The sequence below is a fragment of the Bos javanicus genome, chromosome 9 (assembly GCF_032452875.1).
Source record: "Bos javanicus breed banteng chromosome 9, ARS-OSU_banteng_1.0, whole genome shotgun sequence".
NCBI lineage: Eukaryota > Metazoa > Chordata > Mammalia > Artiodactyla > Bovidae > Bos > Bos javanicus.
Window position 1 is genome coordinate 100,071,459 of NC_083876.1, and position 26,784 is coordinate 100,098,242.

Sequence of the window (26,784 nt, forward strand, 5' to 3'; positions counted from 1 at the left end):
CCCAAAGCTTGCTCAGACTCAAGTCTGTAGAGTCGGTGATGCCATTCAGCTATCTCATCCTCTGTCGTCCCCTTCTCCTCCTGCCTTCAATCTTTCCCAACATCAGGGTCTTTTCCAATGAGTCAGTTCTTCACATCAGGTGGCCAAAGTATTGGAGTTTCAGCTTCAGCATCAGTCCTTCCAATGAATATTCAGAACTGATTTCCTTTAGGATGAACTGGTTGGATCTCCTTGCAGTCCAACAGACTCAAGAGTCTTCTCCAACACCACAGTTCAAAAACATCAATTCTTTGGTGCTCAGCTTTCTTTATGATCCAACTCTCACACCCATACATGACTACCAGAAAAACCATGGCTTTGACCAGATGGACCTTTGTCAGCAAAGTAATGTCTCTGCTTTTTTTGTCTGTTTGTTTTAATATGTTTTTAGGATTACTGGGTATTCATGGTTGATTGACCCTTTCATCATTATATAACATATAACCCCCAAATTTTTGGTTTAATGTGCTCTTTTTCCTTCCTAATGTCTAAGTGTGCTAAGTATTTTTAAAATTATTTATGTTGGGGGACTGCTTTCAGCTATCCTTTTATGTCAGGTCTTCTGACAAAAACAACAACAAAAAAATCTCTTTATATTCTTTCTTCTGAGAATATCTTCATTTCTCCTTCATTCCTTAAGGACATTTTTACTGAATGTAAAGCTCCAGATTAATAGTTCTTTTCTCTCAGCATTTGAAAAGTAAGCTGCTTCCTTTTGGTCTTTATGGCTCTTGGTAAGACCCACTGCCACTTGACTTGTTTTCTCTGTAGATAAATTGTTGTTTCTCACTCACCAATTTCAAGATTTCTTTGTCTTTAGTGCCACGTATTCAATTATAATAAGCCTGAATTTGTTTGAGTTCCTCTAGTTCAAGTTTTACCTAGCTTCTTGCATCTGTAGTTTTCTGTCTTTTACTATATGTGAGAAGTTCTTTGCCATTATTTTTTAAAGTATTTTTCAGTCCCTCCCCTTTTCTCTTCCATTTCCAGGATTTTGATGGCACGAGCGTATGTTTTGTTACAGTCTTGATGTTCCTTCTTTTAACTCATTTTCTCTCTGTTGCTCAGACTGGATAATTTCTAGTGTTCTCTCTTCAAGCTCATCGGTTCTTTCCTCTCTCACCTTGCTGCAGGTTGAATGTGCGCCCCCTCAGAATTCTCATGTTGAAGCCCTAGCCTGTGATTGTTCATGAAGATGGGGTCTTTAGGGAAGTAAAGTCGCATGAGGTCATACGGGTGAGGTCCTGATCAGGGCAGTAGTGTCCTTATGAGAAAGGACCCCAGAGAGCACCTCCCGCTCCTCTCTCTCCCTCTCTTCTCGCCACCCTTGAGCTTTTGCACAGAGGACAGGCCATCTGAGAACTTCACAGGAAGGCAGCTTTTTGCAAGCTGAAGCGAGAGGAGAGGCCTCTCTAGAAAAGAAACCAGCTGAAATCTTGATCTTAGACTTCCAGCCTCCAGAACTGTGAAAAATAGATTTCTGCTGTGTAAGCCACCCAGGCTGTGGTATTCTGTTTTGGCAGCCTGAGTAGACTGAGACACCCCTCCATTCTTCCACTGAACCCCTTGTGGAGTGCTTTACTTCAGTTAGTGGCACTGGGCATGGTTATTGAGGAAGAATAAGTTTGCACTGAAGTAGGGAGGAATACAATGCATGAGCAAGGCAAACTCATCATGTATATATCAGTTATTATGCAGCTTTTATCTAAGATGAAAAAAAAAACCATAGGACCTTAAGACTTGAGTTTTCAGGCCTTTGGAAATTATCTAAAACTTCTCAGTTAAAGGTATGATTAAACTTTTCAGTTAAACAAATATGATTGATTAGCTAATTATTCGAGAAGCTATCCTTGCTGTTCAGTATTCTCTCTTAAATACCTATTATTTTAACAAGTTTCTCTACTATATGTATACATTCAATAAATTATTATTTATTGAGGGCAACTTATTTCCCTGAAACCATGGATAGTCTTTTTGACTGTGTTACATTTATAGTCTTATAATAATGATTTCTGAATTATACCCAGAAAAGGAAGTCTTTCGTATTTAGCGTGGATGCTAAGGCTGCTGGCCTCATTCCTAATTCTATTTAATACCTCTCTTCTCTACTTTTGGTGGGAGCTGTTTTCTTCCCTTGCTTATGACATGAGAGAAATAAATACCATTAAATGCATGCAGTGTATGGCTTCCCTTTGTCTCTATCTTTGTATAGAATTTATCCTGAAAAATAAAATTTATCCTTAAAAAAACAGGTTTCCTGATCCCTATGGGTGGTCTGAGGCTTCCTGTGGCAGCTGGTAAGCCTAGCCCACTGCTGTGGGGCAGCAGGGGAACCACTAGCAAAAGCCAGTTACAAGGACTTATTTTCCATTTGTTTTTTTTTTTTGTTTTTACCATAAATTAGGGGAAAAAAACTGTATAATACTTAGTTTGGCAAGCAGAAAAAGGAAAATGCAAGATTTAAATTATTGGTTCGTAAAATAAGGCACAGACAATTCACCACGGTTGGTCATCGTCTGCTGGCAGGCGGAAGTGCTGTGCGTCCAGACGCCGAGAGAGGAGGAAGGAGCCACTGACCGGGGAACCAGTTCCCCCGCCTGAATTATTCTCATAGTACTTCTCTATCCACTACCTTCATAGATAATCCATAAACAGAGTACACCACAAACTCCAGATTGTCATTGCATTTGCTTTTATTTTTTCAGTAGATAAAGTTTGCAACCATGCTGAGATAAAAGTTTTAAGTACTGTCTTGTCTCTGATTTATACTTGTTGTCATAATTGTGGGTAATAAGGCATATTGGCAGTCTAATATCCAAATTAAATGCATTATGCATTGGTAAAGGACTGAACCAAGAAGAGGTAAAGATACCGTGAAATTCTTGAACCTTAAAAGCTTTTGAAAATTTGAATTTATGTGCATTGTAATACTCTGGTGGCTCAGATGGTAAAGAATCTGCCCACAATGTGGGAGACCTGGATTCGATCCCTGGGTTGGGAAGATCCTTTGGAGAAGAGTATGGCTACCCACTCCAGTATTCTGGCCTGGAAAATTTCATAGACAGAGGAGCCTGGGAGGCTACAGTCCATGAGTTGGACATGACTGGGAGACTTTCATTTAATAATAGGAAAAATAGCCAAAAGAGTCCAGTTCCCAAAATTCAGAGTCTTCATAAGACATAGACTCAGAATCAGACTTCAGATTTTGAAGGCCCCACCCATTCAAAGTTTTAGCTAGTAACTGTGGGAAATTCTGAAAGAGATGGGAATACCAGACCACCTGACCTGCCTCTTGAGAAATTTGCATGCAGGTCAGGAAGCAACAGTTAGAACTGGGCATGGAACAACAGATTGGTTCCAAATAGGAAAAGGAGTACGTCAAGGCTGTATATTGTCACCCTGCTTATTTAACTTATATGCAGAGTACATCATGAGAAATGCTGGACTGGAAGAAACACAAGCTGGAATCAAGATTGCTGGGAGAAATATCAATAACCTCAGATATGCAGATGACACCACCCTTATGGCAGAAAGTGAAGAGGAACTCAAAAGCCTCTTGATGAAAGTGAAAGAGGAGAGTGAAAAAGTTGGCTTAAAGCTCAACATTCAGAAAACTAAGATCATGGCATCCGGTCCCATCATTTCATGGGAAATAGATGGGGAAACAGTGGAAACAGTGTCAGACTTTATTTTTCTGGGCTCCAAAATCACTACAGTTGGTCACTGCAGCCATGAAATTAAAAGACGCTTACTCCTTGGAAGGAAAGTTATGACCAACCTAGATAGCATTTTTAAAAGCAGAGACATTACTTTGCCAACAAAGGTTCGTCTAGTCAAGGCTATGGTTTTTCCAGTGGTCATGTATGGATGTGAGAGTTGGACTGTGAAGAAGGCTGAGTGCCGAAGAATTGATGCTTTTGAACTGTGGTGTTGGAGAAGACTCTTGAGAGTCCCTTGGACTGCAAGGAGATCCAACCAGTCCATTCTGAAGGAGATCAGCCCTGGGATTTCTTTGGAAGGAATGATGCTGAAGCTGAAACTCCAGTACTTTGGCCACCTCATGGGAAGAGTTGATTCATTGGAAAAACTCTGATGCTGGGAGGGATTGGGGGAGAGAGGAGAAGGGGACTACAGAGGATGAGATGGCTGGATGGCATCACCAACTCGATGGACGTGAGTCTGAGTGAAGTCCGGGAGTTGGTGATGGGCAGGGAGGCCTGGCGTGCTGCGGTTCATGGGGTTGCAAAGAGTCGGACACGGCTGAGCGACTGAACTGAACTGAACTGAACTGTGGGGTCATTTACTGATTCATTTTTAAAATATTGATTGACAGCATACAATGAGCTGAGGACTATTTTGATGTTAAGGGTCGATGAATTTGAGGGCTAAATCTCAGGAATAACTCACCCCTAAGGAGCAACTAAAATATGAGAAATCAGTGATTGTGAGATACAGCCCCTTGTCCCTGCTGACACGCTTCCCTCCCTCTTCTAGATGTGCAAGTCCTGTTAAAGATAGGGTGGCTTTTCCCTAAAGTTTTCATCAGAGAACCAGTCTAAAATGCACTTTCCTCATTAGGGATGTGAAGAAGAGGGCTTGAAAACGGCCATCTACAGTGGTGTTGTGGGTGGTTCTCTAGGGTTGAGAAATGTAAAGTGTCCAAGAAATGCATTAATAGTCAGGAGAAATTTGCTGAGGAATCAACATACACGTATGAAAGCTATGGTGTACTGTTACCTACTGCTAAATGAAAAACCACCTAGAACCTGTTGGTTCAAACAATAATGCATTTTCTGCTGGTCTTGCTGGGCTCACTTCTAGGGCTGTATCAGTTGGCAGCTTGGCTTGGACAAGGTTCCATGGCAGCCTCACAAGCATGCTGCTGAAGGTGGCTGTCACATGAATGTCATTGGAGATGTCAGGAAGGGGCTTGAAAATGGCCATTATGCTTCATAAAGTTGTTTAAAAATATGATCTAAAAACATTAAGCTTCCTTGGTAGCTCAGCTGGTAAAGAATCTGCCTGCAATTCAGGAGACCCCCATTAGATTCCTGGGCTGGAAAGATCCCCTGGAGAAGGGAAGGGCTACCCACTCCAGTCTGGCCTGGAGAACGCCATGAACTATATAGTCCATTGGCATCGCAAAGAGTCAGACACAGCTGAGCGACTTTCACTTTCACTTTGATAAGCATTAAGTGAATGGATTTTATTTTTAATGATATTGAATCAAAGGTTATGGGCTTCTTTTTGTGCCAAGACATTGTTGAAAACTTCTCTAAAAATAAACAATCAGAGACTCTAAACAGTCAAAATAAACAGGGACTATCTGTGACTTTCATGATATAATTTGGGAACTGACAACTTGGCCGTTGACTCTGAGGCCTAAGGGAGAGTCAGTCATTTCATAGGCCCAGCATATAATTCAGGTCTCAGTGGACTTGAAGAAATTGGAGGGCTGAGCAGTGTCCACCGGCTGTGCTTGGTCAGAAAGTACACGGGCCTGACCTCAGCCCATCCTCACCCAGGATTAACTTAATTGGGCCAGAGGTCCGATAAGACAGTTTTGATTTGATGGCTCACACAACACAAATATGGCAGAATTGCAGATTTATAAATATATAGAAAAATAGGGACATTGAATATTGTTCAAAGAAGAAGAAAACAGAAAGCATTCCAGTTCACATAAGCAATTGTTTCAAAGTTTGTTCATCAGAGCATTCTTTGTACCAGTAACTTAAGTATCTTGCTTTCTTTCATTTAAAATTTGCTCCTAATTTTTTGGTGTGTGTAGTTCGTATTAAATTTTATGTTTCATTAATAACTCATGTTTGTGTCATCATATCCAGAAAGTTATTAATAAAAAATTACCATAGCAATTAAAATAGAACTGATGACTTTTGGAATGCTTTAAACAGTTTTTGAATAAACTCTCGATTGCCACTATAGCCAAAATTGTGAAAAATGTACACTATACTATAGTCAAGGTGAGATATTGAGATAAGTTATAGGTAATTTCCACTTTTAGGGCCATTTCTATGGTTATATAACCAACACATATTACTTCAGAACATGTTACCATGGTTATTTCAGGTAATTCCAGGTTATTAACACTTTTAAAATAAAAATAATTTTTCTGCAGTGATTGAATAAAATTGTTCAAGAAAGAAATAGCCATGGAGCATTTCATTTAGTGCCCCTGACGGAAGGTGGGAGGAGGCAGGCGGGGGTACCTTTCCCTTCTTAAACCTCTCTCATCTTCACTGAAATCATGACAACAGGGTAGAATCTCACACATCTACAGATAAGCTGCTGTACATGAGCCAGAAGCAGCAACAGATGGAAAATAAGCTCTAACGCTTAGCGCTCCCTCTGCTTCTGGATATAAAAGCAGTGACAGAAAAATGGACGACAGCAAAGCCCAGAAAAAGGAAGGACTGAGCAGATGCTTGTTTGCTCCTCGCCGTGGCCCTTGTTACTGTTTACTTGTTTGGCTCACTTTCTCCACTGATGGACACTGGCTGACATAAACTCGAAGCGCAGATGAGTGCTTAGGAATAGATACCTGAAATAATATTTCAAGAGCTGACTCTGAGCTGGAAAGTGTCTTTAGAGCACACTGGATGTCCAGGGACAGAGGGACATGTGGACAGATGAAATGCTGGCTGGATTTGATCACTTTGAAACAAGATGGGGTTTCGTCCGACCACACGTGAGCTTTTAGCCACAGGCCCAATGTGTCAGGCTTCTGATCTTCGTATTACTTGGTGACAGTCTGTAAACATCTGAAACCAAATTTCTGCCCTCCCCCACCCCAGAAACCTGGAACAGAGGGTATGGTTGTATGAACACAGAGCAGACACAGGTCCTGAACAGCTTAAATTTTCTGTGACTTTTTCTTAGCTTTTTTAAAATGTTTATTGTATATTGCACTATAGTTTATTTACGACGTTGTGTTAGTTTCAGGAGTACAACAAGCTGACTCAGTTATACATATACATGTATTATTCTTTCTCAGATTCTTTTCCCATGTAAGTTGTTACACGATATTAAGCAGAGTTCCCTGTGCTAGACAGCAGGTCCTTGCTTGTTGTTCTAATTGTTCAGTTGCTAAGTCGCGTCTGACTCTTTGCGACCCAGTGGACTTCCCTATCCTTTACTGTCTCCCAGAGTTCGCTCAGATTCATGTCTGTTGAGTTGGTGATGCCATCCAACCATCTCCTCCTGTATTGCCCACTCTTGCCCTCGATCTTTCCCATCATCAGGGTCTTTTCCAATGTGTTGGCTCTTCTCATCAGGCAGCCAAATGGAACTTCAGCTTCAGTCCTTCCAGTGAATCTTCTGGGTTCATTTCCTTTAGGATTGACTGGCTTGATTTCCTTGCTGTCCAAGATTCTTGAGGATTATCTATTATTCTCCTTCCTCTGATGATTCCTTGGCCTTCCTTTCTTACTCTTCTAGCTCATGTGATTTAAATTTCATTAACATTGTGTTGTGTCTAATGTACTAATGTACTTACATAAGCAGTAGTAAATGTTTTATGAAGCAGGCTGTGGGAGGAATTTATAAAAAGAATAGAAATCAGGAAACATGACTGTCATGACAACACCAAAGTGAAGTAAATGCCACAGGTACCACACAAATACACAAATGTGCACGATTGCCTAACACTACCTTAGTTATCTATCAGCATCTATAGTTATTTATAAAGCAGGTGTTGTCTTCTAAGGATTTGTAAATTAATGAAAATAATAATTATATGTATAACTGAATCACTTTGCTGCACAGCAGAAATTAACACAATATTGTAAATCAATTATATTTCAAAAAATAATTTTTAAAAAAGGAGAAAAAAATTAAAATAAATTATTGCTAAAATATAAAAAATATCATATCCGTAAATAATTACATACCTAAGTTTTACTCATATTAAGTAGCAGGGTTTTCCAGGAAAACTTCACTATCTAACACAAAATCTTATTGGAAAACCTTAAATCTATGAACCTTTGTTGTAATGCTGACATTGATGGAGAGTATATTTGGACAGGTATAAATAGTGGGCCCACTACCCTATAACATGGACATCTTACTAAATCTATGGGTGAACAGTGCCTGTTTATTTTTTTCCTCCATGCAGAGACAGGGAGGAAGCCTAATCAGAAAGAAACAAACAATGGTTTGTTCAGTTCAACATGTGGACACATTAGGGCAGTTTAACTGAATTTTCTGCCTGTTTCCTCATGTGCAAATAGTTCCTGACAAAGACCCTCCCAGGGCTGCTCTGAAGTTCAAAGCAAAAAACTGATTTGTCATTACCTGTAAGTGCTCTACTAACATGAATGGCCAAGTTAATAATAAAAAAGACAATACAAAACTCATTTTCTTTACTAAATAAACTCAAAACATATACACAAAACCAATTTCCACTTCACATAGGTATTTGGACAGAATATGTTTGAATTGCTTCTCTGGATTCCATCTTCACAACTCTCCTTTTATCCTTCTTCTTTTTCTTTTCTTTTTTCTTGTTTTACCTTGACTACTTTTCTGACTTAGACCTGTCAATTTTACAGGATGCTCTCTGACCAAAGTCTTTAAACAAGCTGTTGAGTCAGACTGTTTCAAAGAATGTTGCGCAGAGTATATCAAAGGGTGTACAACTCCAGCTAAACTTAATAACATTGTGCTTTATTATAATTATAAACTATGCTCAAAAGCAGCTTCAAAATTAAAAGAGAAATTGAACAAGACATCATACCAGCCATTGGATAATTGAAAAGGAATGTTGCTTGAGTGGATAGTGGACTTCATCTTACGAAAGCTTAGATGTCAAAAGAGTTTTGGTTAAAAGAACATCTATTTTCATTTCAGGAAACAAAGGGCAGAAGGATTATAGATCTGGAAAACTAGGAATCTTAAAGAATTACTTGGCATAGCCCACAGTATAGAAAAAAAAAATTAAAGCAGCCTTATAAAAGGACTTCAGATTTTGAGAGACTGTCGCCAAGAAAGAGGAAACTAACATGTCTGGTTAATTTCCTACTTGAACCTGAAAAGAGCACACTTGCATTTAGTCAGAACACTGAGTGAGGCAGTCAGCTGAGTCACTCAGTCGTGTCTGACTTTTTGCGACCCCATGGACTGCAGCACGCCAGGCTTCCCTGTGCATCACCAACTCCTGGGGCTTGTTCAAACTCATGACCATAGAGTCAGTGATGCCATCCAACCGTATCATCCTCTATCATCCCCTTCTCTTCCATCTACTATCTTTCCCAGCAACAGGGTCTTTTCAAATGAGTCAGTTCTTCACATCAGGTGCCCAAAGTATTGGAGCTTCAGCTTCAGCATCAGTCCTTCCAATGAATATTAGGACTGAGTTCCTTAAGATTGACTGTTTTGATCTCCTTGCAGTCCAAGGGACTCTCAAGAGTCTTCTCCAACACCACAGTTCAAAAGCATCAATTCTTTGGTGCTCACCGTTTTTATGATCCAACTCTCACATCCATACATGACTACTGGAAAAACCAAAGCTTTGACTAGATGGACCTTTCTTGGCAAAATAACGTCTCTGCTTTTTATAATGCTGTCTAGGTTGGGCTTTTCTTCTAAGAAGAAAGCATCTTTTAATTTAATGAGTCACCATCTACAGTGATTTTGGAGCCCAAGCAAGTAATGTCTGTCACTGTTTCCATTGTTTCCCCATCTATTTCCCATGAAGGGATGGGACCAGATGCCATGATCTTCGTTTTCTGAATGTTGAGTTTTAAGCCAACTTTTTCACTCTCCTCTTTCACCTTCATCAAGAGGCTTTTGAGTTCCTCTTCACTTTCTGCCATAAGGCTGGTGTCATCTGCATATCTGAGGTTATTGAGATTTCTCCCGGCAATCTTAATTCTAGCTTGTGCTTCTTCCAGCCCAGTGTTTCTCATGATGTACTCTGCATATAAGTTAAATAAGCAGGGTGACAATATACAGCCTTGACGTACTCCTTTTCCTATTTGAAACCAGTCTGTTGTTCCATGCCCAGTTCTAACTGTTGCTTCCTGACTTGCATACAAATTTCTCAAGAGGCAGGTCAGGTGGTCTGGTATTTCCATCTCTTTCAGAATTTTCCACAGTTTATTGTGATCCACACAGTCAAAGGCTTTGGCATAGTCAATAAAGCAGAAATAGATGTTTTTCTGGAACTCTCTTGCTTTTTCCATGATCCAGCGGATGTTGGCAATTTGGTCTCTGGTTCCTCTGCCTTTTCTAAAACCAGCTTGAACATCTGGAAGTTCACGGTTCACGTATTGCTGAAGCCTGGCTTGGAGAATTTTGAGCATTACTTTACTAGCATGTGAGATGAGTGCAATTGTGCAGTAGTTTGAGCTTTCTTTGGGATTGGAATGAAAACTGACCTTTTCCAGTCCTGCGGCCACTGCTGAGTTTTCCAAATTTGCTGGCATATTGAGTGCAGCACTTTCACAGCATCATCTTTCAGGATTTGAAATAGCTCAACTGGAATTCCATCACCTCCACTAGCTTTGTTCGTGTGATGCTTTCTAAGGCCCACTTGACTTTACATTCCAGGATGTCTGGCTCTAGGTGAGTGATCACACCATCGTGATTATCTGGGTTGTGAAGATCTTTTTTGTACAATTCTTCTGTGTATTCTTGCCAGCTCTTCTTAATATCTTCTGCTTCTGTTAGGTCCATACCATTTCTGTCCTTTATCGAGCCCATCTTTGCATGAAATATTCCCTTGGTATCTCTGATTTTCTTGAAGAGATCTCTAGTCTTTCCCATTCTGTTGTTTGCCTCTATTTCTTTGCATTGATTGCTGAGGAAGGCTTTCTTATCTCTTCTTGCTATTCTTTGGAACTCTGCATTCAGATGCTTATATCTTTCCTTTTCTCCTTTGCTTTTTGCTTCTCTTCTTTTCACAGCTATTTGTAAGGCCTCCCCAGACAGCCATTTTGCTTTTTTGCATTTCTTTTCCATGGGGGTGGTTGATCCCTGTCTCCTGTACAATGTCACGAACTTCCTAAGGCCCACTTGACTTCAAATTCCAGGATCTCTGCCTCTAAATGAGTGATCCCATCATTGTGGTTATGTGGGTCATTAAAATCTTCTCGTACAGTTCTTCTGTGTATTCTTGCCACCTCTTCTTAATATCTTCTGCTTCTGTTAGGTCCATGCCATTTCTGTCCTTTATTGTGTCCATCTTTGCATGAAATATTCCCTTTGTATCTCTAATTTTCTTGAAGAGATCTCTAGTCTTTCCCATTCTGTTGTTTTCCTCTATTTCTTTGCACTGATCACTTAGGAAGGCTTTCTTATCTCTCCTTGCTATTCTTTGGAACTCTGCATTCAGATGGATATATCTTTCCTTGTCTCCTTTCCCTTTAGCTTCTCTTTTTTACACTGCCATTTGTAAGACGTCAGACAACCATTTTGCCTTTCTGCATTTCTTTTTCTTGGGGATGGTCTTGATCACTGCCTCCTGTACAGTGTCAGGAACCTCTGTCCATAGTTCTTCAGATAATCTGTCTATCAGATCTAATCCCTTGCATCTATTTGTCACTTCCACTCTATAATCACAAGGGACCTGATTTAGGTCATACCTGAATGGTCTAGTGGTTTTCCCTACTTTCTTCAACTTCAGTCTGAATTTGGCAATAAGGAGTTCATGATCAGAGCCACAGTCAGCTCCCGGTCTTGTTTTTTTGACTGTATAGAGTGTCTCCATCTTTGGCTGCAAAGAATATAGTCAAATATTTTGGTATTGATCATCTGGTGATGTCCATGTATAGGGTCTTCTTGTGTGTTGTTCGAACAGGGTGTTTGCTCTGACCAGTGCATTCTGTTGGCAAAACTCTGTTAGCCTTTGTCCTGCTTCATTTTGTACTCCAAGGCCAAACTTGCCTATGACTCCAGATATTTCTTGACTTCCTACATTGTATTCCAGTTCCCTATGATGAAAAGGACATCTTATTTTGGCGTTAGTTGTAGAAGGTCTTGTAGGTCATCACAGAACCATTCAACATCAGTTTTCAGCGTTACTGGTTGGATAAAGTTCTCTTCAGATCAAGGTCAATCATGATGCTGTTACAATAGTATTGTCTTTAGAACTCAAGGTATTCAAGTTTGTCAAGTTTGACATTTTATATGAGAGTCCTTTTGTCCTCTATAATATCTGTGCCATGTTGACCATGATATTTATATTAATAACATGGTATTAGAGATTGAATGTAGTCACTTGACCAGTAATTTTGGTTAAAGAGAAACTGCATGGGATTGCCGTATTACCAATGTATAAATATGTAGGTATGGAGGCACCAATATAAAATATGTGCTGAAATGACAAAGGGCAAACAACTACCTAATGAAGACAATTTTTAAATATCATTAGAAACATCTTTATATGAAAGTGTTAGTTGCTCAGTCGTGTCCAACTCTTTGCAACCTCATGGCCTGTAACCCACCAGGCTCCTCTGTCTATGGAATTCTCTAGGCAAGAATACTGGCATGGGTTACCATTCCTTTCTGCAGGGGATCTTTCCAACCCAGAGATCAAGCCCCATTCTCCAGCACTACAGGCAGTTTTTTACATTCTGAGCTGCCAGGGAAGCCCCCTTTATATAACACTGTGTAAATAAAATTGTTTAAAAGCCTGCATGAAGAGAATTGCTTCCTGTGTAAATGTTAATTTATCTGTATCAGTCCAAATGGAAAGAGAAAACCCAAACTGAATAATTACAAAAGAAACAAAAAAGTAATTAGAGTGTCACAAAGCTTAAAACAACAGCTACAACAACAAAAATATATGGTCAATTTATGTTTCATGTGCTTTGAAGTTCTGCTCCTAAGTGCTTGCTGCAGTAGCACGGTTATATAATTTTTGACATATTTATCATTATTTGCTTTCTACCTGATACTGGTTTTTAATACAAATCTACTTTGTCTAATACTAATATAGTCAATCTAGCTTTCTTTGATTGGTGTTTGTATAAAATATCTTTCTTCATTCTTTTATTCTTAATCTATATTAAACAGGTATTATTTGCTTATTCATTTAAGGCAGCAGCTGCTGCTGCTGCTAAGTCACTTCAGTCGTGTCTGACTCTGTGCGACCCCATAGATGGCAGCCCGCCCACCAGGCTCACCTATCCCTGGGATTCTCCAGGCAAGAACACTGGAGTGGGTTACCATTTCCTTCTCCATTGTGAGAAAGTGAGAAGTGAAAGTGAAGTCACTCAGTCGCATCTGAATCGTAACGACCCCATGGACTGCAGCCTACCTGGCTCCTCCATCTATGGGATTTTCTAGGCAAGAGTACTGGAGTGGCTTGCCATTGCCTTCTCCATCATTTAAGGCAGACTTCTTATTAAAAAAATATAGTTGTGTGTCTTGCTTTATGGAATATTTGATTTCTTTTTTAAATTAGTATGTTTAAGTAATTTATAGTTGGACTTCTCTGGTGGCCCAATGGTGTATTAGTGACTAATATAAGGAGATCAGCCCTGGGATTTCTTTGGAAGGAATGATGCTAAAGCTGAAATCCAGTACTTTGGCCACCTCCTGCAAAGAGTTGACTCATTGGAAAAGACTCTGATGCTGGGAGGGATTGGGGGCAGGAGGAGAAGGGTACGACAGAGGATGAGATGGCTGGATGGCATCATCGACTCGATGGATGTAAGTTTGAGTGAACTTTGGGAGTTGGTGATGGACAGGGAGGCCTGGCGTGCTGCAATTCATGGGGTCGCAAAGAGTCAGACATGACTGAGCGACTGAACTGAACTGAAAACCATAAGACTTTTAAAAGAAAATATAAGAGAAAATCTTTGTGACTTATGGCAGAAAGTGAAGAGGAACTAAAAAACCTCTTGATGAAAGTGAAAGTGGAAAGTTAAAAAGTTGGCTTAAAGCTCAGCATTCAGAAAATGAAGATCATGGCATCCGGTCCCATCATTTCATGGGAAATAGATGGGAAACAGTGGAAACAGTGTAAGACTTTATTTTGGGGGGCTCCAAAATCACTGCAGATGGTGATTGCAGCCATGAGATTAAAAAACGCTTACTCCTTGGAAGGAAAGTTATGACCAACCTAGATAGCATATTCAAAAGCAGAGACATTACTTTGCCAAGAAAAGTCCGTCTAGTCAAGGCTATGCTTTTTCCAGTGGTCACGTATGGATGTGAGAGTTGGACTGTGAAGAAGGCTGAGCGCCGAAGAATTAATGGTTTTGAACTGTGGTGTTGGAGAAGACTCTTGAGAGTCCCTTGGACTGCAAGGAGATCCAACCAGTCCCTTCTGAAGGAGATCAGCCCTGGGATTTCTTTGCAGGGAATGATGCTGAAGCTGAAACTCCAGTACTTTGACCACCTCCTGCGAAAGTTGACTCATTGGAAAAGACTCTGATGCTGGGAGGGATTGGGGGCGGGAAGGATTGGGGGCAGGAGTAGAAGGGGACGACAGAGGATGAGATGGCTGGATGGCATCACTGACTCGATGGATGTGAGTCTGAGTGAACTCCGGGAGTTGGTGATGGACAGGGAGGCCTGGCGTGCTGCGATTCATGGGGTCGCAAAGAGTTGGACACGACTGAGCAACTGAACTGAACTGAACTGATGATACATGGTAAAGTCTGCAAAAAGACAATTTAAATTAGTTAAATATGAGAAAAATTTTGAGCTTTTTGAAAATCATATTTATTAGAGATATATGCTATCATACTCAAAAATGCAATTACATAATTAATAAATTTCTTTAGAATATTTTGGCAAAGGGAAATTTAAAGGGTAGTTTTAAAAAAAGAACAAAATGATAAGTTTTGAATTGAAATATTGTGTATATATAAGTTAATTATTTAATCTCTTCATTTTTATATATAGTTAACAATTTCCAAAATTAAAAAAATTTATACACATACATATGTAGACACATGCATAAACTTATATATATATATATACATTAAATAATGGGAAAAATAAAAAACAACTTATGGAAGAAAACTTGTACTTCAAAGCATTTTAATTTGGGATCCATCTACAAATCCTAGATACTGAAATACAGGAATCTAATAAATCAGGAAGAACTTACTGAGGAATGGTAGAAGCACATGTCTTTTTAGAAAATTATCTCTATATATTATTGGATCATCAATGAAGACCTAAGTTATAAAGGTCTCCAAAACTAATCATGCTTAAGAAAAACAAACATTAATGTTCTGGTCATGTGCCATAAAATGACATTGCTATACTGAATGACCAGCAAACAGGAAAATTTGTAATGGAGTGCAAAATTAATATGTAAGGATATAATACAACATTTGGCAATTGCAAATGATTTATTGAGATTGTGAAGAGTATACTGAAAGATATGCTTCATTATTTCCCATGAATAAAATTCTAAAAGAAATAAAGCTAGTTTTCAGTGGCTTACTTTCTAAATCACATAATATTTTGTTTGCTTGTATTTTTGAAGCTTATATTATTTCTTTTTAAAGTTGAGTTTGAGTTTTCTGTTTCATGAGATTAAGTATAGGTTAAGTCACTGAAATTTTTTCAACCCAGTTATGTTCAATAGAATTGCGTAAGGATAGAAATCTCTCTTCACCTGTCTTCTTAGAAACCATGCTCGTGTTTATTTCTTTAATCCGTAGTCCTTGTTTGAACATGGCTGATAGGGTAGGGGACAAACTTTAAACAACAAAGAAAGGCTAGACTGGTTTACATTTCAAAAGCCCTGCATCAACCTTATATCTAATGGCAGTCAGAGAGACGGTGTTGAAGGCCACAATGAGAGCATGGGTTTGCCCGGGCTGAGCAGACTAGACTGCAGGTTTTTCTGAGATGAAAGTCTTGAACAGCTTTTGTCAGGGTTCAGAGAGATTCAGGTGAAGAAGTACGATGTTTAGGCCATTTCGTTGTAAGTCCTGAATTGCAGTGTTTTTTGGATTTTCTTCTACCTTTTCATAGAGCAGGAGTAAATATTTCTTGTTGTTTAGTTGCTAATCGTGTCCAGCTATTTGTGACCCCATGGACTGTAGTCTGCCAGGCCCCTCTGTCCATGGGATTCTCCAGGCAAGAATACTGGAGTGGATTCTCCTTTCCTTCTCCAGGGAATCTTCCCAACCCAGGGATCAAATCCCCATCTCTTGCACCTCTTGCACTGGCAGGAAGATTCTTTCCTACTGAGCTGACAGAGAAGCCTAGTAAACCCTTAAGTTGTTGTTTAATGCATTTATTGGGTGTGCAACTATTGTGTGTCTACTGATTTCCTTTTGAATGTGCTACTGCTCTGAGGCAGGCAGCAAGCTAGCCCAGCTTGACTCTGGTTACAAGAATTTCCTTCTAGATTCTGAGTAGAGTATGCTTGCTCCAAGTTTGCAGTGTTCTTCTTAGTTCCCATTTTGTTTTGCACCTTCATCTACCTTTCAATGAGAAGTGAGGAGGGGCTATTTTAGGTAGGGCTGCTTTCCAAACACTATTTTTAAATGCATTAGCTTGTTTTTCTCTAACCTAAATTTTTCTTACCATGTAAGCCATAATCAGAAAATATCACAGCTCAAAGTCCTTTGGCAAATATTGTTTATTAATTTTCTAGTTACAGAACCAAAATATCAAAGCTATATTAAACAGAGATTTTGCTCGTTGTTTTCTCAAAGCAACCAGAATAAATCTCACTGATGTCTGACTGGTTGTATTTTGAAGATAACCCCTTTATAGATCACTGAGATTTGTAATACTTAACTCAAATCCATTATTTGACCTTTCTGCTCTAGGTAACACGACAACAAGAGTGAGACTCCAAAGAGAGGAATATTCTTATTAAATGCTCTTGCCCATCACAGTATTTGATTGTTCAAATTAGCGAACTCTTACTTCAAAAAGCGGTTAATGCTTGCAAATAATAAAAATGACCTTCTCGGCCCTTCATTTATCTCTATGCAAAAGACAAACAAGTGTTTTATCATAAGCCAATTCCAGAATAAAACTACTGTTTAAAAAATACTAACAATTAGGCAATAATTTCAGAGGTTTTGACTGTAAATACCCTGTGTGGAACAGATTAAGGGACTACTGTCTATGTATTCCGGGAGAAAACCAATTAAGACGAGGATGTGATGAGCAGTGATGTTCTCTTACATCTGTCCACAAACCAATCAACTTACACTGTTGCAGACTGCATGCTTCTTTTCAGTGTTCTGTATGGACGCCTTGAAACAGCAAATCATGTGTGCAGTGCATGCACATGGTGATGTTTCTGAAGCAACAGGTCTCAGAACCAAAGTTCTTTCTGAATCAAACTATTAATCACCAACACTTTAGATTTTCAGCCAAGGAGGAAGAAGAACATTTTTAATATTCTGCATGTTATATTTTCTGAATATCTATCCCCATTTTTCATTCCTCAAATTATCTCTCAGCCAATCTGAGCAAACGATTTACTTTAGAAAAATCTAAATTGAGCATGGTTGATATTCCTTGAGTTCTTTATTTTTCAAATGTTTAGTTTTTTCTGAATAATAAGAATGGAAGCATCAATAGTTTGCCAACTGCTTTTCATGTAATTCAGCTCTTCATAACATATATACAATCTTCAGTTTATTTTCGCTCAAATATCTAGAATTATTTATAGAAGAAATTACCCTCTTTCAGTGATTTTTCTGTATCTTTGGAACAAAGTATAAGAACTGTATTTATAACCCAAATCATGATTCACAAAGAAGACTTATTATCCTATCTTTGGGAACCAAAAATATATAAATTGGCGGTGTTAATAATTAATGTTTTAGTGTCCTAGGGCCAGATGAAGAGATGAGAAATGAAGCATATAGCGTTCAGCCTTGGAGAGTTTACTCACTAACACGTTAATTCCTTAAGGACTCCCCAGTATCTCAAACAAATGCAATTTTCCAACAATCCCAACCAAGGAAATAGGGGCAAATTAAAACTAGCAATTTTCTGTCTGTACTTTTAACAAAGATTTCTCGAGGGGCTTGTGTGTTCTCAGCACAATTCTAAAAAGGCTGCATTTCAGAATCACACTCGACAGAGAAGGAGTGTAACTAACAGGCTTCCGTAGCAGCTCCTCCACTGCCATTAAGTGTTTGTTTCAGTCCCTTAATCTCAACCTCAGTTTACCAGACAGAGTTTTCACAAGAAGTGTGTGTGTGTGTGTGTGTGTGTGTGTGTGTGTGTGTGTGTGTGTGTGTGAAGAGATCCCGAAACACAACAAGTGAATAAATCTATCAGTCATGGTAAAGACCTGTGTTCACCTTGGCCCTAATCCTATGACAAACTTTATACCAGCACTTTTTAATCACCTATGGATTATATCAAATTGGATTTAACAGCATTATGAATGCAGGAGACCCCAGTTCCATTTCTGGGTTGGGAAAATCCGCTGGTGAAGGAATAGGCTAACCACTCCATTATTCTTGAGCTTCCCTTGTGGCTCAGCTGGTAAAGAACTGCCTGCAGTGCAGGAGACCTGGGCTGGATCCCTGGGTTGGGAAGATCCCCTGGAGAAGGGAAAGGCTACCCACTCCAGTATTCTAGCCTGGAGAATTCCAGGCTATACAGTCCATGGGGTCACAAAGAGTCAGACACAACTGAATGACTTTCACTTTCATTCTTGCATTTACCTACAACACATTCTGATATGATAGAAATTTTAGTTTTAAGGCTATTACTATCAATTCATTAATTATGTTTATATTCATATTTAAATATGTTTATTGATCTTTTTATACATCCTGTTTCTTACATATGCTGTTGCTGTTGTTGTTGTTCAGTCACTAAATCGTGTCCAACTCTTTGCCAGCCATGGACTGCAGCACACCAGGCTTCACTTTCTTTCACTATCTCCTGGAGTTTGTTCAAACTTATGTTCATTGAGTCAGTGATGCTATCTAACCATCTCATCCTTTGTTGCCCCCTTCTTCTCCTGCCCTCAATCTTTCCCAGCATGTCTATTTTCACCCACTCAAACATTAATTAGCATTTTACTTACTAAAATAGTTATTTGTGCTTATATTTCAGATGTGTTAAGTACATTGTACAAAACATAACACGTGCTCCCTTAGAACAATACATCTCCTGCCACAGTAATACTATATAACATAGGGAAAAAAAATACCGTCAAGTAGGTACAAATGAATGAAATGATCATTGTGGTGGGAATTTTTTCAGTGAATTCGGGAGTATTGCAATAATTGCCAATAAAATAAGAGCTGAGAGTATCAAAAGTAGGCAAATTTAAATAATTACTTTAAGAAATGTGACTGAGAAAAATAATCAACATTAAATAGTGTTTAATAGTATCCAAGAATCATTAACTGTGATCGGATCAGATCAGACCAGTTGCTCAGTCGTGTCCAACTCTTTGCAACCCCGTGAACCTCAGCACGCCAGGCCTCCCTGTCCATCACCAACTCCCGGAGTTCACTCAGACTCACGTCCATAGAGTCAGTGATGCCATCCAGCCATCTCATCCTCTGTCGTCCCCTTCTCCTCTTGCCCCCAATCCCTCCCAGCATCAGAGTCTTTTCCAATGAGTCAACTCTTAGCATGAGGTGACCAAAGTACTGGAGCTTCAGCTTTAGCATCATTCCTTCCAAAGAAATACCAGGGCTGATCTCCTTTAGAATGGACTGGTTGGGTCTCCTTGCAGTCCAAGGGACTCTCAAGAGTCTTCTCCAACACCACAGTTCAAAACCATCAATTCTTTGGCGCTCAGCCTTCTTCACAGTCCAACTCTCACATCCATACATGACCACAGGAAAAACCATAACCTTGACTAGATGGACCTTTGTTGGCAAAGTAGTGTCTCTGCTTTTGAATATGCTATCTAGGTCAGTCATAACTTTCCTTCCAAGGAGTAAGCGTCTTTTAATTTCGTGGCTGCAGTCACCATCTGCAGTGATTTTGGAGCCCAAAAAAATAAAGTCTGACACTGTGATAGGAATGCACTTTGAATGCAATATCCAATTATTAGCTAAAACGGTATACTGAAGATGTGCTAGATTTTAATAGAGTAATATAATCGATGGAATATTAAATAACTTTCTAATTTTATACATAATTAAAGCTTATTGCAGAGATCTTGGAAACATTGTTTTCACATATGTGTACATTATTAACATATTTCCATACCATATTTTTCTAGAACATTTTCAGTAACTTCCTAATATTTCAAAAAATATCATGTGAATGCCAAGGATATCTTCATTTCAAATAATGCTGCAGTCAGGAAGCAGCAGTTAGAACTGGACGTGGAACAGACTGGTTTCAAATAGGAAAAGGAGTACGTCAAGGCTGTATATTGTCACCCTACTTATTTAACTTATATGCAGAGTACATCATGAGAAATGCTGGACTGGAAGAAACACAAGCTGGAATTAAGATTTCCGGGAAAAATATCAATAACCTCAGATATGCAGATGACACCACCCTTATGGCAGAAAGTGAAGAGGAACTAAAAAGCCTCTTGATGAAAGTGAAAGTGGAGAGTGAAAAGGTTGGCTTAAAGCTCAACATTCAGAAAACGAAGATCATGGCATCCAGACCCATCACTTCATGGGAAATAGATGGGGAAACAGTGGAAGCAGTGTCAGACTTTATTTTTTTGGTCTCCAAAATCACTGCAGATGGTGACTGCAGCCACGAAATTAAAAAACGCTTACTCCTTGGAAGGAAAGTTATGACTGACCTAAATAGCATATTCAAAAGCAGAGACACTACTTTGCCAACAAAGGTCCATCTAGTCAAGGCTATGGTTTTTTCTGTGGTCATGTATGGATGTGAGAGTTGGACTGTGAAGAAGGCTGAGCACCAAAAAATTGATGGTTTTGAACTGTGGTGTTGGAGAAGACTCTTGAGAGTCCCTTGGACTGCAAGGAGATCCAACCAGTCCCTTCTGGAGGAGATCAGCCCTGGTATTTCTTTGGAAGGAATGATGCTAAAGCTGAAACTCCAGTACTTTGGCCACCTCATGGGAAGAGTTGATTCATTGGAAAAGACTCTGATGCTGGGAGGGATTGGGGGCAGGAGGAGAAGGGGACGACAGAGGATGAGATGGCTGGATGGCATCACTGACTCGATGGACGTGAGTCTGAGTGAACTCCAGGAGTTGGTGATGGACAGGAAGGCCTGTCATGCTGCGATTCATGGGGTTGCAAAGAGTTGGACACGACTGAGCGACTGAACTGAACTGATGAACTGAACTGAAAGCATCCATAGTATAGGCATCTCTGCACACATCATTTATATTTTCCTGAGGATATATATCTAAAAGAGTAATTGCAGAGTCAGATTTCTTTGGTGCATCATCACAGTGTATCAGCTACTTTCCACATCACTATTCTCAAGCAGCTTTCCATGCTTGCTTACTAATAATCTCATTGTTTTCAGATGACACACCCTTACTTATCCTTGTGATCGAGATCCTTTCTACATTCACTGGCTATCTATATTTATTTTTCTATGGACTTCTTTTTTTCAAGTTTTCTTGTGATTTTTATTTATTAATTAACTTGCAAGCAACCTTTGCAAATGAAAGCCACCAAAAATGTATTGTATGTATTGTACATAAATTCTCCAATAATGATACTGTGCTACCACATGTTACATCTTCAAAATAAAAAGTGAGCAGTACTGCAATTATCTTTCCTGTATTTAAGATGTTATTTAACTATAATCTTCCTGGAACATCATCTAAACTTTGAGAATTAAGAATAATCTTATGCTACATATTTTGGTTAATATTAGGTTATTGGGTTAATTTTAGGGTATTTTAGTTTATTTGGTTAATATTAGGTTATTGCCTCATTTGTATCATTTTAAATTGCATGTGTGTTTTCAACATTGAAACCTATTACCATATTGATGCAACTCATACTTATATAACTTAGAGGTAGAATTTTAAGCTGTAAGCAATGCTTGCACTCGACAGCTGTATCAGTCCTGCTGCATGTTTCACTGTTGCCATATCCTTAGCAGTACAAGTAATGAGCAAAGGCCTTACATAGTTGTCATGGGCAGGAAAATTGGTTTACAGTAGTCTAACTATGACCGTTGTTGGTCTCACCCTTTATAGCTTCAGTTCAGTTCAGTTCAGTCGCTCAGTCTTCACAGTTTATAGCTTAGGAGCTGTCTACAATGTGATACTTATGACCAACCTAGATAGCATATTCAAAAGCAGAGACATTACTTTGCCAACAAAGGTTCATCTAGTCAAGGCTATGGTTTTTCCAGTGGTCATGTATGGATGTGAGAGTTGGACTGTGAAGAAGGCTGAGTGCCGAAGAATTGATGCTTGTGAACTGTGGTGTTGGAGAAGACTCTTGAGAGTCCCTTGGACTGCAAGGAAATCCAACCAGTCCATTCTAAAGGAAATCAGCCCTGGGTGTTCTTTGGAAGGAATGATGCTAAAGCTGAAACTCCAATACTTTGGCCACCTCCTGCGAAAGTTGACTCATTGGAAAAGACTCTGATGCTGGGAGGGATTGGGGGCGGGAGGAGGAGGGGACGACAGAGGATGAGATGGCTGGATGGCATCACCGACTCGATGGACATGAGTTTGAGTGAACTCCGGGAGTTGGTGATGGACAGGGAGGCCTGGCGTGCTGCGATTCATGGCGTCGCAAAGAGTTGGACATGACTGAGCGGCTGAACTGAACTGAACTGATCACTACAGGAGCCGTAGCATCAGTAGTGAACAGCATGAAATGAGAGGGGCTGGAGGCAACGTCTCTCCATGAGGAGAAATGAAGTGAAGGGAAAAGACGAGAAGGAGGAGAGGTGGAGGAGGGAGACTGATGAGAGTGGAAGGCCTAAAGGGGACAGGGGGCAGGCAGCTGTGCGGGGACGGCCTATACCTGTGACTCTGCTTTATAAAGTTACGGTTGCCAGAGGATAGGTGGGGGGGGATAAACTGAGAGGCTGGAACTGACATACACACGTCACCATATATAAAATGCATAACTAATAAGAACCTGCCATATAGCACAGGGAACTTTACTCCATACCTTTTAAAGGACTGTATGGGAAAGAATCTTTAGAAAGAGTGGATATATGTATATGTTCAACTGAATCACTTGGCTGGACTCCTGAAACTAACACAGCATTGTGAATCAACTGTACTCCAATAATTGCTTTTCAAAGAGATATTGTCAGCTGTGACATATGCAAGAGAGAGCAGATGAAGTGGGGACGAAAGAGAATGCTTATAATTGCTAACAAAGAGGTTCCTAAGCCACATGGGATGGTTTGGTAGTGAAAAGAGTTATGCTGTCTCATGCCAAAGACACATGAGTGAGCATGCTTCTTGAAGCAGCATCCCAAAGGGAGGAGGTGAAAAGGAACCAAGGAGTCATCAGAAAATGGCAGGTGGCCAGGAGAAAGGGAAATTGTGGGTGGATGTGGGGCTTGGGTTGCATTTCATGGACCCTGGGAAGCTGAAGGCGTTCACGTGGAATGGCCCTGACCTCCCCGACGAGGTGGTAGCAGGTGTCTCCTCGTCCATCAGTCATTGTCTGGCTTTATTTCACAGGATCTTTGTGTTTTACTCCATGTCTTTGTATTTTTTCCATGTTCTCAAATGTTTATTTGCATTAAATATTCAAGAACTTTAACATAACGACAGTAACAGACAAGTTCAAAAATATTAAATCAATGTCTTAGTCCATTTGGGGCTGCTATAACAGAACACCATAGACTGGGTAGCTTATAAGCCACAGAAATTTATTTTTCAAAAATCTGGGGCCTGGAAGTCTGAGGCCAGGGCACCTGTAGATACACTGTCATATCTGCTTTCCAGTTCATAGCTAGGTGTTCTCTCTCTGTGGGCTCACGTGGCCTCTGGGGTGAGGAAGCTGTACAGGGTCTCTTTTATAAGGGCACTAATTCCATTCATGAGGCCTCCACTCTTAGCACCTAAGGCCCTCCCTTCAGTTCAGTTCAGTTGCTCAGTCATGTCCAGCTCTTTGCAACCCCATGAATCGCAGCACGCCAGGCCTCCCTGTCCATCACCAACTTCCGGAGTTCACCCAGACTCACGTCCATCGAGTCAGTGATGCCATCCAGCCATCTCATCCTCTGTCGTCCCCTTCTCCTCCTGCCCCCAATCCCTCCCAGCATCAGAGTCTTTTCCAATGAGTCAACTCTTCACATGAGGTGGCCAAAGTACTGGAGTTTCAGCTTTAGCATCATTCCTTCCAAAGAAATCCCAGGGCTGATCTCCTTCAGAATACGTTACTTACCTGAAAAGAAATGTTTAAAATATCAAAATGCTATTTTAAATATACCATCAATTATTTTATCACAATATTGTTTATCCTACTTATAGAATAGAAGAAGCTTAAAGGTCAACATTACAGAAGTGGATACAGCATTTTCAGTGCAGATATAAAATGGTATATGATGCAGTCAATAAAAATTATAGCTCTGCAGCATATTAATGTTAATAAACTTTCTCATATAAATGGAAAATGATTAGCCAAGTCATCTTCTATAGATGCATCAATATCTATGTATTACTGTGTATATCTACATACCATATATGGAAGCGTATGTGCGTGCTAACTCACTTCAGTCATTTTCAACTCTTTGTGACCCCATGGACTGTAGCCTGCCAGGTTCCTCTGTCCATAGGATTTTCCAGGCAAGAATACTGGAGTGGGTTGCCATTTTGTTCTCCAGGCCCTCCCTTAGCACCTCCCAAAGGCCCCACCTGCCAATCCCATCACACTGAGGAATATATTTTAACATATGAATTTGGAGGAAGCACAAACATTCAGTCCATCACAGTCAAGGATATTGAAAGCAAAACAACTTAAATGAAGTTGCAAATTACACGGGTAAAATAGTGGATGGTGCATGAAATCTTAACTAACTTCAATCAACCTATAAAATTTTTTTCTTGGCAATGGTCAGTCTTCTTAGTCGATCTTGACCAAATTATCAAAATACTAGGTACACTGAGTCTGGGTGCAGAAGCCAAGACCTGGGTGCTAAGAACCTCACCACAAAACACGCACAGATGCACTGAGGGCCACAGGGCCACTGTGGCATGCCTCCCCAAGGCCACTGTGGCCTGCCTCCCCTAGGACTGGACATCAAATGGGAGCTGACGTTTCAGGACTTTTGTAACTGTTCAAAGGAAACACGGAGAAATTTCAGATTGCTGCATTCTTAAGCCATTAGCCCATCTTTTAAAAAGTACAGAAGGCCACTTTTCCTTCCAGCTCTTCAGTCACTGCTCTGACAGGAACCGGTGTCATTTTCCTTTAATGTGAGCTCTGCATGAAAGCCGAAAATGAACTAAAGCTTGGACACATTATTTTGTTAAGACGCATACGCTGGCGAGCACTCAAGCCCTGTCTGATTGAGCTGGTAACGCGCCCTCTCACCACGGGCAGCGACAGCGCGGGCAGCAGCCAATGGCCCCACTCCCTGTTCTCCATCCAGTCACCTCGGAGGCTTATTCCTTTTTTTTTTTTTTAATTTATTTATTTTTTACTGAAAGATAATTTGCTTTACAGAATGTTGCTGTTTTCTGTCAAACCTCAGCATGAGTCAGTTCTCATGAGGTGGATGAACCTAGAACCCATTATACAGTGAAGTGGGTCGGGAAGAGAAAGATAAATCCCATATTCTAACACATATATATGGAACCTAGAAAAAGAGTACTGAAGAATTTATTTAAGGGCAACAACAGAGAAACAGACATAGAGGCATATTGCTTTTAATGGAGACAGCCCTATGCTTCTTGGAGCTAAAAGAACTAACCTTGCCTCAGAAGACGCACTCTCCTGCTTAGATGCTGAATGCAAGCCATCGGCGCCAGGAAATGTAACAGAACAAACGAGCACCTCACACCAGCAGCCTCTGTGCGTCTCTGAATATTCTTCTCTCCCCTCTCTCTCTCCCCTTCCTTGTTTTAACTGGAATTCTTCTTCTAAACTAGTTTCTGTCAGACCTGCTTAACTCTCCCTTTGCTTCACTGGAACGTGACTGGCGCGTAGGGTCATTTCAGTCTGTTCTCTGCCCTTCGTCCACTTTGCCAACATTAGAATTTGACAGAAATTTGGGAGCTGGTTTGAGGCTGGCAGGACAGAGCAGGGTGCACCATATTTCTTTGTTATTTGTGCTTAATATATTGCTGGCAGCCTCATCTGTTTTAGCTTCTTGGCAATATTCGGTCTCTCTTCCCTTGGCACTGTTCCCTCATTTTTGAACGCTCGGGGAAATTTATGTAGAGAGGTTTTAAATAGTCTGTTTTTAGACCAACGGATATAAAAGTCACCAACTGACCCTGTCCTGTCAAGCAGCCAAGAAGTGCAATCTTTATCGTAATCAACAGGCTCTGAAGTGACTATGCAAAGAGATGTTGAATCTGAGAAATCCAATAAGTATTAGCAATTTTCTTAACATATTAGTCAAAACCTTCAGAAGGCACTTCTGTGAGTGTGAGGAATCTCACCGTGAACTACTTGGCTCTGATAAACCAAAATGCATTTAACAAAATGCAACCTGTGTTGAAACCAAGATCTTAGCAACAGGTAGCCATGACAGTGAACTCTATTACTGGTTTAATTCAGGTTCCACTCAGGGAAAAGTGACCAGACATGGCTACTCCCTTAGAATATAAGCATGATCGTAACTGGGTGACCAGCTGCTTTGCTGGGAATTCTTCCTGTTGACAGCATATGTCAGTCCACACAGAGCCCAAGCTGTGACATCTCGCGCTAAGTGAAT